Source organism: Microtus oregoni, unplaced genomic scaffold, assembly GCF_018167655.1.
Source record: "Microtus oregoni isolate MIOR12 unplaced genomic scaffold, Mior012 000030F_ref0000283, whole genome shotgun sequence".
In the NCBI taxonomy this organism is placed as follows: Eukaryota; Metazoa; Chordata; class Mammalia; order Rodentia; family Cricetidae; genus Microtus; species Microtus oregoni.
This window is the reverse complement of record NW_024543089.1, coordinates 19790255-19803196: the sequence shown is the minus strand read 5'-3', so window position 1 is coordinate 19803196 and position 12942 is coordinate 19790255.

The window sequence follows — 12942 nt, the reverse complement described above, 5'->3', positions numbered from 1 at the left end:
TGTGGGTCTCTGTCTCTATCTCCATCCATCGCCAGATGAAGGTTCTATGGTGATATGCAAGATATTCATCAGTGTGGCTATAGGATAAGGCCAGTTCAGGCACCCTCTTCTCTGCTGCCCACAGATCTATTTGGGGAAATCACCTTGGACACCTGGGAACCCCTCTAGAGCCAAGACTCTAGTCAACCCTAAAATGGCTCCCTTGGTTAGGATAACTTCTTCCCTGCTCCCATATCCACCCTTCCTCCATCTCAATTATCCCATTCCCCCAAGCTCTCCCCAATCCTCCTCTTCTTCCTTCTCTCTCTCCATCTCCCCTTCCCCCAATCCACCCCTACTCCCCTGCTCCCAACTTTTGCCTGGCGATCTTGTCAACTTCCAATATCCAGGAGGATAAATATATGTTTTTCTTTGGGTTCACCTTCTTATTTAGCTTCTTTAGGATCATGAACTATAGGCTCAATGTCCTTTGTTTATGGCTAGAATCTGCTTATGAGTGAGTACAAACCATATTCCTCTTTTTGGGTCTGGGTTATCTCACTCAGTAAAGTGTTTTCTATTTCCATCCATTTGCATGCAAAATTCAAGATGTCATTGTTTTTTACTGCTAAGTAGAACTCTGGGACTAAAGGGCTGGGGGACCAGGCAGGACAGAAACCCCAACAAGTCCGGCTCTCATGTTACATTCTCCCATCATTCATTTGGTTTTCCCCACTTAGCTCTGTTCTTCCGTGCTCTGCTATAAGCTCAAAGCACTTTCTTTATTATCCAACGGTATTCACAGCATATAGAGAGGAATCCCACATCATGAAGATGACAAAATGACTGTCTAAATACCTCTGCACATGAAATTTATAACTTTCCCCCTTTACATGATGAAGTCTGAAAAAAATCAGTATGAATAAAAGACATGTTATTAAGATCTTTAAAAATTGAATATGAAAAGTGAATGAGTTATTTAAATATTTTTTAAAATGTACTTAAAGGGATCAGAGTATCTTACACAGTTAATTGTCAGCTACATACCTGTATGTTCTTTAGTGCTCCTTAGAGTATTAATTCATAAACACATCTGATAGTTTTTGAGGGGTCTAGTTGTTATTCATAAAGAGCATCTACACTGAATGACAATGTTTATCTTGATAGTTTTATTTCTCACAATACAAAGAAAAAGAATGTACATAAACAAAATTCCAAATTGAATATTTCATGTCTCTTTATTATGTGGCTTTCTAATAAAGGTTTTATCAGTAGTGAAGTTCAGAAAAAGGATGAAATAGCTGAGAATAATTATTCAGAAAACAGACACTAAAATATTCAAATTTAAATCAAAAGTTTTACTTAGAAAATAAGAAAAAAACAAGTTCAATTTGTTAAGCAATCATTTTGCAAAACTATAAGTACCTATTAGAAAACAGGAAAAAGAGTAAATCCTCCTCCCATGACAATGCCTTCAGGAAACTTAGATATTTTAAAAAGCTATGATAACAATGGCGTGATATTTATCAATTAACAATGTGAAAACTTGTGAAAAATATATATAAAAAATTATAACTACTCTAGACTTTATAATGTGTCTTCCTTTTACTGCTCTATGTCCCTGTCTCCCTGAACACCTTTCCTCCATTACTTTTCCTTTGAACTTCTCCAATTTCATTCTGATGGCTAATTTCACTTGAATAATCTCCACTTAACCTTTAGTATTGCACATCCCAAATGAAATCAGCATCAGTCAATTTGTCCAAGACAACAAAGAGAAGATGGAGCAGAAAACATGCCAAGGAAATTCTTGTTAAGAATATGATAATTGAACAGATGTTAAACTACATCAAAAAAGATCAAAATGTATTAATAAATCAGCCAAACAGAATTCATCCAGACAGAAAGCAAAAATATGTTGTTACAACTGGGTAAACACACTTTTTTCTTCTAACTCTTTTATTTCTGCTATTAAACATGTGCAGCTCCTCAGAACATCACATGCATTTCTTAAGTGATATATTCACATGACAGTCTGATAAAATGCAAAGGGCTAAATAAATGCCACAAAGAAATTATCTTCAAAGTCTATATAGTCAGTGATTATGATTAACATAGATTACACCAATTGTTAAGATAGTCTTACATTTCTGTGCTATTTGATTTGCATAATTTTGGCCCCTGTGCCAGTGAACTGAGCTTTGCAGAGATGCTGCCAACTATCACAAAGTGTATTCCAGTGACAGATGGCACAGATGAATATATGTAATTCCATGCTTGCCCCCCCAAGAGCATAACCATAGTAAGGCCATGGAACTGGTAACAAAACATGAGATCCATCATTATGGGAAACAATTGCTCAAAGTATGGCATATACAGGACAGGTCACAATGCACCTGGTGCCCCTCTGGCTAGCTCAAAGTATCATCTGCTGGAAAAATCAGAGTAAAACTACTAGGCAACTCCTATGCCAGAGTGTAGATCAGAAAGGGGTATGGGTTACTTAGTACTCTGTCTTCAAACAATTTGAAAAATCAAAAACCTAACTAAAGTTTACTTGAAGAATTTGATGAATGAATTTTATTACAATGTATATCTTTGGTTATCAGATTTATGTAACATTATAGTCAGATAATATGTAACATATTATCTTTAGAGTTATAAGGTCAAAAGAGAAGGTCATTGGTTACACATTATTATTTAAATTCTGATTTAATTACACTAGAAAAATTAACCTTCAATTTCTCAGACAGATTAGCTGCATTTCTAGGGAAAAAAAAAAAAAAAACCTATGATCGGTGTCTGCCATATTGTACCAAGAAGAAACCCACTTCACATATAACCACAGTAATGGCTTAAATAAAAATAGAATATATATTCTAATTGCTAAATAATTTAATGTATTAAATAATTTAATGTATTATTCCTAGTATTAACAGATCATTTATATGAATGACATCATATTAGAATGAAAAAAATGAGGGATGGATGTTTCAGTAGAAATTGGAGTCTAGAAAGACTTCTGAGTTGTTAAGAGTATTGTTATTCTTTCCGAAGGTCCAAATTTAATTCCTTGCACCCAAAGAGTGGCTTGCAAGAGTCAGTCACTCCAGGGTATCTGACTCTTTGTCTCCTTCTGCTCCCCATGGACACTAGATATATATGTCCTACATAGACATATATGCAGGCAAAATAGCCAAATTCATAGAATATTCTTTTTGCTTTTTAAAGAGTTTAAAGGGTTTCTTGGTGGTGTGATTCTAAAAGGAATTTCTAAAATATTTCTCAGTTATTTTCTGCCTGATGAAAGCTAATGAAAGGTGAACGTTTCGATTTTTTACTTTGCTGCTTGGTTAAAGAAAATCATTTAGAATTTTTTCTTTCTATATCACTGTTATACATTTCTTTTATGAATTTCATTTACATACATTGTAAAGAACCAATATCACAAGTGAAAAATTAATTATTGTCATATATAGATGACATCACTTTTCTGATATAATAATTATCATCTATTAAATCTCAGAGAAATGAATTTTCTGGGTCAAACATTCAAAACTACATTCTTATGATTATTTTTCTTTAAAATACTTAGAATATAAATAATTGTCTTTCTTATATTTCATTTTTTTCTGTTTAACAGAATGGTGAATGTGTTTATCAAAATGAATAGGAGTTTTAGATAGTCTTTTGGTTAATATTCAATATAGATAATCACATTTTAAAATTTGGATCAAATTTTACAAATTAGGTTCTTTGGAAATTTGTTTGACTTGGTGTATCTTTGATTCCTTTTTATTTCACGAAATGCAATCTATTGACAAATTTCCAACATTATAAAAAACTTTGTTGTGTAAGAGGAAGGCCCACTTTTTTATCCTGCTGCACAGTTCCCAGTTGCCCTGATAGCTTAGCCCTGAAATAACCACACAGAAACTTTATTCATTAAATCACTGCATGGTCCATTAACTATATCATCTTATTGGCTAACTCTTACATCTTGATTTAACCCATTTCTAGTAATCTCTGTATAACCACATGGCAGTGGCTTACCAGCAAAGATTCGGCATATCTGACTCTGGTGACTCCATGGTGTCTCCCTGGATCCACCCTTCTTTCTCCCAACATTCAGTCCTGTCTTCCCAGCCTACCTAAGTTCTGCCTTATCAACAGGTCAAGGTATTTTCTTTATTCATTAATGTTAATGATAGTACACAGACCCCTCCCACATCATTGTTTTATTTCATAGTCTTGATAACAATGAAGTGAAGCTTTTGTAGATTAAGTAATTTAGTAGGAAAATTAATGCATTCCTGTTTGTTCTCTCTATTTATCTACCTTGATCTCTTTTTAATTTTTTTATTTTTAAATATGTTTATGTATGTTTTTATGTGCACATTACTACAGGTGCCTATGTACTTCAGCAGCAGGGGATCCTTGGGTTAGTTGGAGGAACTATTAGTGGTGAATCTCCTAACTTGAATGCTGGGAACTGTAATCTGGTCTGCAATAGCCATAGGTAAATAAGATTTCAACTGACTTCAATCACTGAGCTACTTCTCCAGCCTCTCTATCCTGATTTTTATGCTCTTAGAGTTGGCTCTAAAATATAAGTCTGGAAAAACTAAACATTGAGGTTTATCAGAATTACAATTTGACTAGAATCAATAGTAGCAAAATTTGCAAATTTCACTGTTTTCTGCACTAGACTGTAATACAAACATATCCACCTATTTTTTTTGTGTGTGTGTCTTGTCTGTGTCTGTGTATGTATGTATGTATATTTTATTTTTTGGTATAATATGGTTAAAATGCCTAAGTGATGATCTTTCGTCTCAGAGGTTAAATTTTGTTGTATTTAGCAAATCTCATTATAAAATCAAAAGTAATTTACTAATGTCTTAACAATTGACCAGTATGGTAACAAGAATTTCAATAGGTTGGTTTCTGCCAGCAAAAGTGCAGGACATTTAACATGCAGAGAATATCCCCAAAGTAAAGCATTCTAAGTAAACTGATAATTCTTCTCAACCTCTATCCATTTAGAAGTTATAAATGAGATGTGATGTGCAAAAACCAAAGTTTCTAGATATGATTTATTTGTGGGAAGTTGCTGTGACACCCTCTCCACCAAATGGGAGAAGATAAAGGTGCTATTTCTACTTAGTGTTAAAAAAGAAAGGCCTCAATAAAAATATAGCAGTTAATGTTTATTCATTTTACTTAATAGAATCTTGGAACACACAAATAGATTCACTCTGAATTCTGAGTGAGGTATCCTTGAACAAGAAGATACGCTGCTAAATTCTATACTGTTACATTTTATGAGAGCTGAATTTAAAAGAGACTGCCCATGGAGGTCTGTCTGCATTCCAAGAATCACATATAGTTTCTTCAACAGCTTATGCATCAGATCCATATCACACAAAAGACTTCATGTACTTCTTCAGAGTGTGCATTGGGACCTAATAAAGAATCTATACAAGTAAAATAAATTAATATTAACATCTCCAGGAAATGCGGAAGACAAAAATCTACAACTTTAACTATAAGAAGATAAGAATTTCCTATCAGTGGTATGTTTGCAAAAGAAGCTTAGCACACTTTCCATGTTCTACTATGCCACTCAACAAACTCAATTTTAAGCTTCTACTAATCTTGAGTTGTAAAAACATCTGATAAAATAGCATAGTGTCCTATATGTCATGTATTTCTTCAGCCTCCTAACTGGAATACTGGGGAAATAAAAAAATATTTATAAATATCAGAATGTATGGGGAGAAAGCAACATAAACATACACAAATATATAGCACACAATTATATACAAACACACAAATATATATTCATATATATCACATAACTGTATTTCATCTTTTCTATGTTAAGAGAAGTAGCAAGTTTAAATATAAGGATATAAGTTTAAATAAATATGAGTTATCAATATCTTTTTAAAATTTTCCTGTTATTAAAAATAGAATTATTTCTCATAAAATATATTCTGATTACAGTTAACCTTGCCCCAACTTTTCCCTGTTTCCCCACCTCCCCTCCCATTCAACTCACACTCTTACATGTCCCTTTAAAAGCAAGGATGCATCTTAAAAATTGATAATTAAAATGGGACAAAACAGAAACAAATCAGAATACAACAAAACCAACCAACAAACAAACAAAAGAAATAGAGTCAAAAAAAACACAAATGAAAAATCAATAGATGCAGAAGCAGGCACATTTTCACACACAAATTTTATAAAAATATACCTTAGTGTGTGTGTGAGTGTGTGTGTGTGTGTGTGTGTGTGTGTGTTTAAAAGTCATTTTAGGGTAAAACAATCTGACAAATCATTATGGGAAAAAGAATCCTCAAAAACGGCACTGAGCTTTTTTTTGTGTTGGTTATCCACTGCTGGTCATGGGACCTACCCTTACCAGTGGTTCGCATGCCCAGTGTGACTCCATGGAAGAAAATGAATTTCTCATTTGCAAACAGTTATTATTTCCCCAGGATGATGAAATTTGTTAAATGTTTCTAAACCAATTGAGTTTACTCCTAAACATCCTCTGTTTAAATCTTTGCCTGTTTTTAACTGGATTATTGGTTTTCTTGATATATGGCTTTTTAATTCTTTATGAAGTTTAGATATTATCTCCCTATCACATATAGCTGATAAAAATACTTCCCATTCTGTAGCCTGTTGTTTTTTTTTTTCCTGAATGAAATTGTTCTTTGCCTTACAGAAGCCTTTCAGTTTTATTAGGTTCAATTTATTAGTTGATCTTCATGCTTGTGCTAATGGTCCTTCTGTTCAGAAAATCTTACTTGCAGCAATCCGTTCAAAAATATAAAATTAGGAACAAAGTGGTTGCCAATAAATCATTCTCCAGGACAACAGCTGAAATTATCATTATAAATAAACATTTTAAACATTTTTCTCTCTCAATTTTTTTCACTTAAGATTGAAGGGGAAAAATATGTACTCCTTGGTCTTCTTGAACTGGATAAATATTTACTGGTAAACATATCCTAAAGGAACTTTGAAAGACATAATAAATTACTTTTAGGTTGACTTTCATGGTCCATGTATGTTTAAAATACAAGTTGAATTTGGGGGAAAGGTATCTTGTGACATCAAATACATGGAATTGTATATTTAGTGCTTTCAACTTCAACAATCATGGGATGCTACAAAAGAACTGGAGGAACAGGAGTCATTCCTATTCTCAGCAGGAAGATTATTTGTTTTTATTGTTTTGGTTTCTCTGGCATGTAAATCAAACTTTTCCAAACCAGACTACCAAGCAAATTCTCATACTCCATGGTATTTTCTTGTTTCTGCATGATGAGATGCAGATGATTAAGATAAAGACATGATTTTTAAGAAAGATATGAGTGTTCCTAGGAGACATTTGTTCGCCATTATTTGAGTGTCTACTGTCTGTCTATCTCAGAATTTGCTTGCATTCAGGAGTAAACTTTCTTTACCTGTGTCTCCCCCTCCCTTTCTCTGAGTGGGAGGAATAGTAGATATTCTAAAGGTCACTCAGAGGGTTTTGAGTATACCTATTCGATGAGTGTTCCGTGTGGTACAGTGTCTGCTACACAAGTCTGTCCCATCTGATTTTCGTTGTCTCCCTCATGGGGAATCAGAGCACTAGGATCATTGGATGATACATTTTTATGCCCAACATACCTGTGATTTCTTCTTTTCCTTCTAAGTACAGTACTGATTTTGATTTTGCTAACACCAAAGTATTTATAATTCCCTTTATGTCCAGGTACTTTACGCTTCAGTACAATCACACATTATGTTACAGTGCTCGGGTCAGTGACAAATAGCATATGCAACAGTAGTCCCATATGTTCAAAACACAAAGAAAATACCAAATGACACATTTCTCAGAGGTGTCCTGGGTAGGGTGATTTAATGCTGCATTTTGTAGCAGTGTTGTTTCCAATCTGTGCTGTTTTAGACATTCTGTGTCTTTTTACCACAATAACTATGCACAAATAATAAAACAAGCTGAAATCTTTGCCCCAGATTGGTACAGATGGATCTTGAGGTAGCTCTATTCTCATCTTTTTTTAGGAACTGCCACACTGATTTCCATTGTGACAGTACAAGTTTAACCCCCTATCAGCAGTAGATGAATGTTTCCCTTATTCCACATCCTCTTCAACATGACTGTTGCACATTTATTAGCAACCAGGACTTGGATCATTGCAAGAGAAAAAAAAAGTGGTTATGTGACTTTATACAAAGGATATGAGAGCTTGAAGGTGCATTGGATTGGTGTCACATTTAATATTGTTCTTTAAAATTATTAAAACTATTATTTTAGAAAATAGATATTGTTGACATTTTAGAGACTTTATTAACTGGGTTTCAAGAACAGAGAAAATGGGATATAATCCAGCTCACTCTGATTAGAAATCCCTATTAAGTTCTGATCCTATCTTGGCCAATGAGCAGAATTTCCTATGGGAAACAGATTCATATTGTTTTAGTTCAATCTTCTAGTCAGTGTTCACTGAGTGGAAAACTGAGAATACAGGACCATATATCATTTTAAAATGTTTATCAATTCTTGTTTAATTTTTAATTTTTGGTAATTTCCTAGGATGAATTTACAAACCTACTGTTCTAGTATGATTTATTCTTTCCTGTGATCTCCTGGGTTTGCTTGTTTCTTTTGTTATTGTCTTTTTTAATTTTATTGTAATTGTGTTTCTTTTTTTATTTTGCATATCTTTTTTCCCTTTATATCTAAAAGTCACTAATGAGTGAGCACATATTATATTTGTTTTTCTGGGTCTGGGCCTGCAAATTTCAAGATGTCATTTTTTTCCCATTGTATTTCCCAAAGTACTCCAATGTGTAAAGGTACCACAACTTCTTTATCCATTATTCAGTCAAGGGGCACTTGGGTTGTTTCCAGGTTCTGACTATGGCACATAATGCTGCTATGTTTATTGTGTCTTTATAATGTAAGAGTTCATTGAGAAAGAATGTAGAAATGCTTCAGTGATTAAGAGCTTAGACTGCTTCTAAGGACGACGTGACTTTGGTTGTCAGGACCCATTTCAGATGAACCATAATCACGTGTAACTTCAGCATCAGGGAATCTTATATCTTTTTCTGCCCTCTTAGGCACCTATACACATGTGTAAAAAACCCACATTGAAGTTTATACACATACATAATTAAAGCAAAGAAAACATAAACCTTCTAAAAGGATGTCATTCTATAGTTTTGACTGAAGACCATGAATTCCTTCACTTTGAGTTTATCATGGCAACTGAGAGATTCATGAGATTGCTGCCTCCTCATAGGGAGAAAAAACTGCAAGTAGGAAAAGACAATTTTAAAAATCCAAATAAGAAAGAAAACCCCACTAATTTATAGTCAGTATAGACTGAACGAATATACATTGATTCTTTTTAAAATATATATTGTAAATAAAAATTTGTACAGAATCCACAGAAATTAAAAGTGTCACAGTGGGATTTTCTTCAGCCTCTACCCTTATATCCCGATCCGAACTGTTTAGATTTGGTATAGTTTGAGTAGGTGGTGTCTCCTGAACTGCATGATATATTAGTAGTGCCTGCTTACTTCTAAACAGTGAGTCTGAATTAGAGCACAGGGTTGGTCCAGAGTCAAGATGAGAAGTTAGCAAAAGAAATTCTGTGCTTCCTAGAAAAAAATAATGTCAAAATATGTCTGCCATGAGAATCTCAGCCTTTCTCTAAAGTCTTTCATCATGTCACTTTGGCTTTGATTATCAGTAAAAAGGCTAATGTATTGAAAATCACCTCAAATCTCTCAAGTCGAGGATACTCAAAATGATTTTTATTATCTTTGCACATTGATAGAGACTTGCTCTATGTTAACTTTGATTATGATTTTGGCAGATTAGGAAAATTGATAATAACATTAGACAACAACTGGGTTATTTGAGAATACATTTACAGGTAAGTCATTCTCTTATAAGTTCAAATTGGTTTAATCATAGAACATTAGGCAATACCAACCTAATGTAGGCTTTATAGTTTAGCTATGATAAGAGAATTGAGAAATTCTCATACAATCTAGATAACCATATATAATACAAAGCAGTTTCTCTTATAACAATGACTTCTTTATAAAGAAAGTATGTATTGGGGAGGTTTAATATCAAACATTAATAGAAAAAGCCACATACTTTAAAACTGACCCTTTCACTTCCTTATTCCTAATGTAAATACCTCTATTAATTAAGAGTACTTGCTGTGAAATCAGGCAAACTTGATTTCAAATCCACAACACCAACACGAAAAGCTGGGTATAGTGGTCATGCCTGGAATGACAGTGTTACAGGACAAAAGTGGTGGGTTGTAGGAGCTCACTGGCCAGCCAGAGTAGCATAAACATGGAGCTTCCAGTTCAGTGTTTAAAAAAAAAAAAAAAAAAAAAAAAAAACATTATTCACTGAAAGGTGGTGGTGCACACCTTTAATCCCAGCACTCAGGAGGAAGAGGCAGGAGATATTTATGATTTAGAGGCCATCCTGATCTACAGAGTGAGTTCGGGGACAGGCAGGCCTACACAGAAGAACCCTGTCTCAACAAACAAAAAACAAAAAGCATTATCCATTACTCCAGATTGTTATATTATGGTCAGAAACTTATGTATCTGATTCTATTTAATAATCAATAAGTGTGTACCTAGAGAGAAGTACTGGGTTTTAGACTGCATTGTGCTCTTTCAGAAGACTCGGTTTTGTTTCTAGCACCCAGGTAAGACAGCCTACAAACACTGTTAATTCTAGCTGTAGAGGAGCTCATTTTTTTTCCCTTAAAGAAAAAGAGGATTATATTTTGTGTCTACCTCCACTGAATTAGTAGAATGATATTTAGAGCTGAATGGGTATGTTTATTGCATTTTGTTGACATTTTGGGTGCTTCACATTCAGAGATTTTAAAGTGTAAACTGGTGATACGTTGTGCTATAATAAATAAAGCCTGCCTGAGGATCAGAGAATCCTCTGATTCAACCACTAATTAGCTATAGAGGCCAGGCAGTGTTGGTATACATATGTAATCCCAGCATGCAGGAGGTAGATACAGAGGGATATCTGTGAGTTCAAGGCCACAATGGGCTACATTAGATTGATCCACAAAAGAAACAGAGCCAGGCAGTGATGGCTTACACCTTTAATCACAGCATTTGGAACTCACAGGCCTTTAATCCCATCACTAGCGAGGTGAAGGCAGGAAGGGATATGGCTGGGTCGAAAAAGGAATATAAGACAGAAGAGACAGGAGCTCAAAGAATTCAGTCTGAAGACTTGTAGAGATTGGTTAGCCCATTCAGTCTGAGTGTATCAGAGAAGTACTAACTAGTACCTGGCTGCTCTGCTTTGCTGATCTTTCAGCTTTCACCCTCTAATATCCTACTCTGGGTTTTTACTTAATAAGACTAATTAATATTGCATTACACTAACCCATGACTGTGAACAGTTATTTCTACATTTATGTTTATATAAACATTATAAGGCAGAATTTGTGTGATAAAATTGTCAACCATAGATAAGCAAAGTATGATGCTATGTGTGTACTATATTCATTTAATTATTATTTGGACTTAAAAGCAGAATTTTATGCATGATACAACATAGATAACTCCTTATTGCTATTGCATTAAGTGAAATACACTAATTACAAATGCATATAACCATTCCACTTAGATGAATGAAATGCACTCATGGAGATGGAAAGTAGGGTAGCATTTCTCAAGACTAATGGAAAAACAAATGTGGAAACATATTTTAATCAGTATGAAGCTTGAAAAAATTAAATCATAGTAGATACAGATGGTTTTTGTAGTAGGTTTTGAGACAGAACATCGCTATGCATCTCTCTCTGCACTTGAACTTTCCATGTAGACAAGTTTGGCCTCAAATTTACAGCGCTCATCCCATTTTTGCCGATATTACAGATATGCACCCTGTCTGCTGACATGGAAATTCTGGACGGCCAAATAAAATCTAAAGATATTTAAAATCATGGTTGAAAAACAGTTAAAATGGATAAATTTACATTTAAATGTTATAGATAATGCATGATACCTATTCTTATTATGTCTCAGTACAATTCCATAAAAGGGAACAGATTGAAAATAAATTTCTGATATGTTGTAAATAAGTGTTTAACATCTGATCTGATAGAAAACTTATTCATTCATTCACCTTCTCTTCATAAATAGTAGTAGAGAATTAATAATTATAGTCTCATTTTCTTTTTGAAAGACAGGTACAGAATGCTCTATATACAATGTATCTTTATGGCCTTTAAAAATTCTCTTTTTAAAAAAATTCTTTTGATTGAAACGTAATTACATAAATTTCCCTTACCCTTTCTTCATTTAAATACTATATATCTCTCCTTGCTTTCTTGGATATTCATGCCTCTTTTACTATATATGCATTCATTAATTTTCCCATGTATACTTTTTCATATATATATATATATTTCTAAATATGTATATACAACCCACTTAATATATATTATGTGACTTGTATGTATATGTTTTCTTGACCTATCAGAATCCTAACTTCAGGGCCCTTAATGAACCATGCTTCTATCTCTCTCTTCTAAAAGAATGTTTCACTTATGATAATTTTCGGACAGAATGAATGCTGAAAATGGAGACTTAAAGGGCATTGAGTATCAAGATCCACTGAGTCACCTAAAACACACTTTTCTAGTTTTAATGCAGGGTAAATTATATAGCTGAATCAAGTTACAATAATATGTCATTGTAGCCCAAGTTCTCTTCACCCACCCTAGCTCTCCCTGTCCTTCATGGCTGGATCAGCATACTTACTGAATGTAATATAATAGTTTAACTTGAAAGACTGTCTTAAATATTCCTATACCAGATATTTTATGATGAGGAAATGTCAAATGCTTATTTAAAAAT